Here is an 8,459-nt window from a genome sequence, read left to right as displayed (position 1 = left end):
TCTCTTGGCTTCAGATGAGTTTACAGGATATGAACAGGAATTGTCTCTCATTTACATAGCTGCGTTCCAAACCACTGTGCAAATGTCAGACAGAGGAGATTATATCTGCCTTCCTCAGGGGACTGGACATTGTCCCTCAGCTGGCAAGCAAGCAGCAAATGCCCTTTTCTGCAGAAAGGCCACAGCTGTCTGCCCTTGCTTCCCTGGCCCTCAGGAGAGAATGGAAACAGCTGCAAAGGAAAAGACCTTTCAAATTTGCGATGTGGAGGAGGAGCAAGGGGTTAGCAATGTGGAAGATGTTTCTGTCTTGAGAGCTCAGAGTTCCTCTTCCCTCTGTTTTGGTTGGGCTGAGAATGAAGGAAGCTGGAGGTAGCTTGGACGAAGGACTTGTCTGGCATGGAAGAGGTGTGGGGTTTTCTCACTCAGATGTGGGGTTTGCAGCTCAGGTAAGACCACGCGTTGCTTGAAACCACAGGTGATGATGAGATGGGAAAGAGTTCTATGATCCTCGCTGGGCATGGTAGCTGCTTGTTGATGTTTATGCTTTCTAGTTAAACTTTTGTTGGGACAGCTTTCTTCTAAAATGCAATTGCTTCTGGCAGAGAGCTGACTACTACTTATTGCATAGGAATCCAGAAGAAAAAGTGAAGAAGAATTACACAGGAAATTTTACTTCTGCTGCACACAAACATATCAAAAATTCTCTAGTTTTGTCCTCAAGTAAACAGTAATTGAGTTGTTCCTTTTGCTTGCTTTGGTTTATTGCTTGAAACAAATAAGCTTCCCCCTTGAATGATCCATATCCAGAAATCCTGTAAGCAGTGTGTTCAGTGGATGTGTGAAGAGGGGTGTGTGTGAGCACTTGAGAATGCACAATTGGGTACAGGGGGTGCAGTGGGAAAGAACAAATGAATTCTGACACTGTAAGTGAAGATTAAGTGGTGAAGAGAATGCAGCTTCAGCTGGCAGTCATTGCATTAACAGCTTGGATATTTCAATAATCAGTTTAAAGTTGAGTTTTTCAGGCATGCAAAAAGCTCGGTTCTTCAAGGTGTTGCTCAGAGCCATTGAAAGTCAAGAGAGATTATGATGGTGTCATGTAAAAATGCATTAATGAGATCCCTTTCGTCTGCTGGAGGAAGAGACAGAGCTGGTGTAGTAAGGAGCAGATTTGTTTCTCATGATCACAAACTCCTGTTCAGTTAGGATCAGAGAAGGAGGCAGCTGTTATTTACCCTCTGTAGAAAGCTCAATTGCTACCTGAGGCTGAATCACCTCTGGACTTGCCTAGCAGCCTGTGGCTCTCTAGCTGCATGAAATGTGCCTCTGCCCATCGTCTTTTCCTTTCCAGTTGAACAAAGTGACCTGCAGTGGACATGCAGAGCAGCAAAAGTCCATTATGCTGCTCATCCTTGCCCAGATGTGCTCTGACTGGTGCTTGCCAGTCCCTCTGAAGTCAGTGGAGCTGTGGGAACGACCTGTGTGGCTCTGTTCTCCTGGACAGACCTTCATCAGATCTAAATCTGCATAAGCTTCTGACTTTAGCGGGGAGCAGAGTAACTAGTATTGTGTTTTGCAGTGAGCCTGTCAGCAGGCAATTGCCTTGAGAAGAACTGGCTCCCTTAGGAATCTCCACCTGGGTATATCCAGTTGCTGCGCTGTCCATGGCACTCTCTGCCTGTAATTACAGGTGGCAACTCTGTTAGATGCTGTGCTAAGAAATAACTCTTTATATCCCACTCAAGCAAAAATATCTTGTAAGAACTGCTTATTCTACTTTGAGGCTATGTGATCCTTTTCTTCAGTCCCTCTCTTATTTACAATGCCCAATTTGGGAGGGACTCTCTCTCCATTGATTCATGCAGTGTGTAGCCAGTCTTTGGTTGTGCTTTTTGGCATCTAGTCATCTGTCCCACAAGTGATTGCTGCAGCTGCTCTTCATTTTGGTGCATGGAGAGGTTGAGACTTGACCCAGAGACAAGAGCGATGCTTTGAGATCCAAATATCTGCTGTGGTTGCATGTAGTAATGGTGTCAATATAGAATGTGCTTGCCTGGAAGTGCTTTTTCTGTCCTTATGCTTGCCGTCTTTTTTCTTATTTCTTTCAGCAGATCAGCGTGTTAGTCTGAGGTTTTCAAATACAGCAGGATAGCAGATCATAGAAACAAATGGGAGGGAAGTTCAGGGGGAAAAACAAACAAACGAAAACCCAACACCCAAACAACTACCACCTTTCCCCAAATCTAAATGGCTGAACCAAGATGTGTTTGGAAAGGATGAAAATGCTGAATGTAGTTTACACAGCTAAAGGATACGGAAGGATGCATGCACACATGAAGAATGCATGCTGGGAATGTCTTGAAAAGCAGGCCACAAAAGGTTGCTGAGAGCAGTAACATAAAATTAAGAAAAGAGAAAGTGTAGGCTGGGAAGAATTGAAATTGTACTGGTGAGAGATCTTTAACAAGCTGTGGGTAATTTCCTCAAGGGAAGTGATAGACTCTCCATTGCTGGGGTTGTTTAAAATGTAAACTGGATGAAACAGTAAGAAACACACTGTAAGGATTAATATTCTGTCAATTTGATAGATTAATGACCTAATTGGTCCTTGGTTTCCTTCTATCTCTCATGCTAACTGTTCGGTGAGCAGCAGCCTCCAGTCATTAGGAATAAGACTAGGTGAAAGGAGTAGTGTTTCTGGAAATACTAATTTAGTTCCAGTGATATGGTCTTCTTCCAGACCTCTTGGCCATGAGAAAGCTTTAGTGCAGTAGAAGATAGAATGGGATTTGCTTTCTGCTTTCCCTATAATGCCGTGAGTTGTTTCTGTGTCTCAGGACATTCTTCTGAGACCTGACCCAAAGCAAGCTATTCTTGCAAAGCTACAATAATTCATTGTCACTACTACATTTATTGGATGGCCAGCCTACTCTTTCTGCATGCTCCTTGGGGCTTTTCCAAGGCACAATTAGGCACACAAATTGTTTTCACATCAGATTTCACGGTTTTGGGCTATCTGGTGATGCAAAACAGATGGGAAGCTTTGTGAACATCCTTCTCTCTTCTGTGCGTGTTTTCCATCTACTGAGTTTCCTGTGCTGCTTAACTTCCCAAATGCCCCACCAAGGAATCAGGAACACGAACAACTAAAGGCAAAGGGCATGATATACATCTTTGGGTATTTTTGGTGCCTGGAAAATAGTTTTCATGCTTTGGAGGAAGCTTCACTGTGCTCAAGATACTGAAGAGACCAAAACCTGTCCTGTATTGAGAGGATATCAAGGTGGTTGGAGGCAAACACAGCAAGATGCAAATACACGTGGGTCTTGCACCCTTCTCATTTCATTGCAGCAATAATGAAGGACATCCTTTTCCCTTCCTATTCTCCTTGTCTCTTTACTGTTCCCTTTCTTGCTTTCTGTACCGCTTAGAATGTGTGGATCATCGCTACATCTACTGTGCTGCTATACTCAGGATTTCAAGTGCTGAGAAAACTGTCTTGCTGTCGTTCCCTTGTCATCTCTTTCCCTTTGTACATCTGCTGGTAAAGCAGCCTGGCAATAGACAAAACTTTAAATACATTAGACATGCATTTGCATTTGAAGCAGGAAATAAAATATGCCTGACTCATCCTAATTCAGACTTGAAGACTGTTTCCAGATTACCTTCCTGCAATCAAAATTTGACTTTTAAAAATAATTTTAATTGCTGTAGGCTTCTCCCCATGGGGTTTAAATGGTGGAGTTCTCAGGGCACTCAGTGAAAACTTCTTCAATTGATAGAGGTGATCTCTGGATTTTATGATTTCTTTAAAGAGTCTTCAGACCTGGTGCCTGTGAATTTCTGAGGATAACCAGCTCTTCTAAACTTGAGTAGTTTTACAGAGGCTGAGCCTTGATTGGAATTGGTCTCAGTATTTTCTGTGTGCCTGAACTCCCCTCAGCCCTAGACTTTTTCTTATTGTATTTTCAATGGTTTCTCTTAAACTGTTTACAGGTGTCTGTTCTCTTGGAGCTTCTTAGCAGATTGCCTTTATTGCTTTCTACTCGTCCAGCACAACCTTCTCAAATGCCACTTGAAACTGCAGCTCCTATGACCCCTTTTATGTTTTATCTTACATTATTTCAGTGCTTACATGTTCTATTCAGTATTGCCCAGTTATCAAATTACAAGAAGAAAACTGCAGTGAAGTATGACCACTTAAGTTTATTGGTATGTAAAGCATAAACTTTATGCTGAAAGGAGATTTCTGCAGACTGCACTCCTAGCTAGTTCAGGATTTATGCACGTATGGGAAGGGAGGTGATTGCACATGTGAAGACTAGTGCAAGTCTTGGAGTCCTTTGAGTGAAGTAGTAGTGGGGTTTTTAGCCAGTTAAGACCAGTGATGGAGGGAGATGAAACTGGTGAATGAGTGATCTGCTAATATAAAATGCTGGAAGATTAGAAAAAAACCCCAAAACCAATGTCTTCTGAACAAGGTGGACTAGAGTCACTTGGAGAGGAATGGTACATAGTCCTGGCTGTGGTGAGCAATGCCAGTCTTTGTTCTCTCCAAGTAATTGGGAGGGAAATCAAGGAAAAAGGTCCTGATAAGGAAAGAAAAAAGTTGCTGTAATAAATCTGGAAAGTTTCTGAATATCCAGTTATTCAGTGTCCACATGCAGTCCTTTCTCCAGCTGCTAAAACTGAGGAAAAGAGTAGGAAGGCTTTCAACATATATTCATTGGCAATTAAAAGGGAAATATCCACTGTGCTGTCTCTGCTTCCCTTGGACACTTCCACTTAATGAATGCCCTTAGAATAGCAGTTCTGCTATTGAGCCAAAGCAAATTCTGCACCATGTCGGTTAGTTATGTGTGCCCTGCGGACAGAGAACAAAGTGCTAATGCATGATTTATGTATCAAACCAGCACAGTAACGTCAACTAGCTAAACTGCACAATACGCCTGTTGAATAGAGACCGCATCTCTATAGGCTCAAGTGCTTCTCACTCTGACCCATCTTCTTTGCAGAGGTTATTCCAGCTGTTCTTCACCTCTGCCTTTGGAGGTGAAAGCATCCTCTGTGCTGCTTCTGTGATGCTTGAGCACAGGGAGGAAAACTCTCTGTGCTCAGCTGCTGTACAACTAATAGGATACAACATTATTAAGTATGGATGTCACCAAACTGAATGTACCTGCTGAACTGGGGGATACAGGGAGGTAACAGAAAGATTCTCTCTAGGTAGGTTTGTTGCAGTCAGTTCCTTGATTATGTGAATATATAAATTTTGGGATTAATATTTTCTTTTAGAACCTCATAGCAGGTTTCTGGTTCTTCCTTCTGGATTCTGCTAAGGCCTGATTGAGCAGAAATGGGGAAAGCAGACATGTCAAGAGACTAAATTAAAACTGTAAGCGTGAGAGGGGTGGGACAGGTTGACTTGAAAGTCAGATTAATTTCTTTCTCATGGCTTTTGTACTTTGGTACTCTCAGCAGCAGGCGAAGTCTGATCATTGTACGCTGGAGCTGGACTGTGTTCTGAGCTTGTCTGCAGCTCCTGGGTCTGTGCGGGTGATGCCTCTTGGAAGTGCTGCTGGGGCATGGCCAGCTATAGAATGAGTCTTCAACCTGTGTAGGTTTGTGGTGCAGGGGCAATAGTACATCAGGTGCAAGTAAATGGTATGAATACTGTATGGATAATGGCTATTTATTGATAATACCTATTCTGTGGCTGCTATTTGACAAACACAATGGCTTGACTGTCATAAACAAATTAAATTAATTCTAGGAATGCAGATGGTCACTCTGAACTTTTTGTGGAAGGCACATTACCTGCAAGGGTATTCCATTTTCCACAGATCCTTACCTCTTACAGTTTTATTTCTATTGATTCATAGTATGAGGCTCTGGAAAGCTATGTGTAACCCTTTATTTTGTCACCTTTATTTTGCTGGCAAGGTGTGGCGACAGGATAAAAGTTAAGAATAATCTTCTCTATTGATTTAACATAACTTCTGTTTAGCAGAGGGCAGTTAAATATACAGCTTTTCCTGGCTGCATGGTCCTACCACCCCTTAACAAGGGTGAAAGTGAATAGGAATATCAATCCCAGTTGTCAGGGTGCTTCCTTGTTTGAATCTGTGCCATGTTTTAAAAAGTGTGGAGGCTGTTCATTAGTGTCTCTGATTCTGTGTTGACTCACTTGGAAATTCTGGCTTTTGGAGTTAGTTCATCTGTAAATGGAAATTGCAGGAGAAGGCAACAGCTACAAAATGTCATCTTCTTTTCATGGTGTAAGGATGTTCTCTGCTATGCTGACTCAACACTCAGGGTTGAGTGGCAGACTTGTTCCCAGCTGAGCTAAAATGGAAGAACATTGTGCAGAGCTTCTTGATCACGCAAATCTTCTTGGTATCAATCTGTGTTGGGATGCTATGTTTTGGAGCTCTTCAGTTTTATATTCTAATGCCCTCATGATGACTGTCCCTGCAAAAAGAACAGAGCTGTGGTGTGTTTGGAACTGGCACAGTGCTTTTCATGATCTTAAGTGTGCCTATTAAAACAAAAAAGACCATATTGAAAATCAATTTTCTCCTTGCAGGTCTTGAGCAATTTTGTAAGATATAATAAGATGAGCAATCTGGTTCTGGCAGTGAAAAGAACAGATGCCAAGCTATAATTTCCCTTACCAGAAAATGCTGCAGAGTCACTTTGTGTTGCAGAAATAAGAACCTGTGTTATTAATAGAGGGCAGTTAAAACTTGGAGACCTGAGAATACACATTTCATCTGTTCTGTGCCATATGGAGGACAGCAGGCAGGGACACATCCTGGTTCAGACAGGAGAGAGATGACAAGGTCTTGAAGTAGATGATGTTGTCTGTACCTTGACTGAGCAGCTAAAACTGTTGGATGACACATCTCATAACACCAGGAGGTCATGTTTCTGACTGTAGCAATTTTTGTTTGTATTTGTTTGCAGGGCCGGCCTCCATGGAACATGGCAGAGCAAAGCTGACATTGCCCATTTGCACAAAGCTGGTAGCTGTGGGGGCCCGACCTGGATCCTTCACGTGCTTCTCAGCTGAGCAGATTTAAGAAAGCAGCCAAAAAAAAATTTCTCTTAAGAGTGCTGAAATTTGCCCATGTGGTAGATTCCTTCTCTTATCTCTAGAAATATCTATCCTGGATCTGTCACCACCGCTTTCTTGTCAATGTCAGATACCAGGCAGCTTCTGGAACAACACAAAACCCCTTCCCAGTTATTCTTTGGATACATATGTGCATCATTTTTAAAGCAGGTGCTGGCTGGTGCAGGGTTGTAGAGGTAAATTCTCACCTGAATTTAATGCATTTTTATGTCCCTGGGCAAGTAAACCCCAACTCATTGAAACAGTCTTTGATTTCTTTCTTATTCCTGCCAGCTCTCACATCTCCTTATTAGAATTAATTGTGTTAAGTATTGGGTCACAAATAACTTTTTTTTTTTTTCTGGAGGCTGTGACAGAGACCATATTGCATTCTCAGCATCATCAGATTTGTTCTTCTCCATTATCTGTTGGGCTTATGCTTTTCTTTGCTCTCCTCATACTTTTAATGTATTTATAGAGGTTTCTTTGCTGCCTTTATGTCCTTGTTAGTTGTAATTCATCTTATGCTTTACCCTTTCTGATTTATCCCTGCATGCTTGTGCTATTCCTTTATATTCTTTCTTAGTTACTTGTCCTTGTTCCTACCTTCTATACACTTGCTTTTTGATTGTTCAGTCTTTAAAGTGCTCCTAATGTAACCATATTGGTTTCAAGCTATGTTCGCTATCTTTCCTCTGCACTGGGACAGACTGCTGTTGTGCTTTTGATACAGTCCCTTTCAGCACCACCAGATCTCTTGCATTCCTCTTTACCGTGGAATATCTTCCCAGAAGACCATGCCTCACAGCTCTCAACATGTTGAAGTCTGCTTTTTTTCTTCTTTGAAGTCTGTTGTCCTCATTCTCCTGGTCTCCTTTCCCTTCCTCTGCTGTCTCATGATCACTTCCACCTGCATCACCTTCCACTTTTTAGTCCTTAACAGTTTCTCCTTATCAGAATAAAATCTAAAATTCCCACCTGCTTCCTGTAGTTTTCTTCACCTTTGAAAACAAAGACTTGTCACTATTGAAAGAACTTAGACTCTGTGTCCTGCTGTGCTGTTCCAAGTAACAAAAATCCTCCAGGAAAGGTGATATTTCTGCTATTTACCCAGAAAAGACTCATCTACTTCCTTCTCTTGGGATCATTCCCTCCTCTCCACTTTCCCTAGAGCAAGAGATCTGGACTGGGGACTGAAATTTCTCCTGTTTTTGAGCTTCAAGCAAGCACTGCTGCCATGAAGTGCAGCACCCCCTCCCTTTATCTATGTTGTTATTTCCCTGAATTTCTGTACATAAAACTTTCTGTATTTTTTTTTCTCTGCGTAGCCTTATTTCTGATACAT

The 8,459-nt window shown here is 42.0% G+C and overlaps 1 protein-coding gene across 1 annotated transcript in view; it reads left to right on the top strand.

The window, feature by feature from the left end:
• Positions 1–341: 341 nt before the first annotated feature.
• Positions 342–8,459, top strand: part of SORCS3 (sortilin related VPS10 domain containing receptor 3) — a 352,535-nt gene continuing 344,417 nt past the window's right edge. The window contains exon 1 of the mRNA XM_065067081.1: positions 342–446. The gene's annotated coding sequence lies outside the window, so the exon portion shown is untranslated. The remainder of the gene's footprint in view (positions 447–8,459) is intronic.

This window comes from Columba livia, chromosome 6 (assembly GCF_036013475.1).
Source record: "Columba livia isolate bColLiv1 breed racing homer chromosome 6, bColLiv1.pat.W.v2, whole genome shotgun sequence".
Lineage (NCBI taxonomy): Eukaryota > Metazoa > Chordata > Aves > Columbiformes > Columbidae > Columba > Columba livia.
This window is presented reverse-complemented; position numbering and strand designations above follow the sequence as displayed.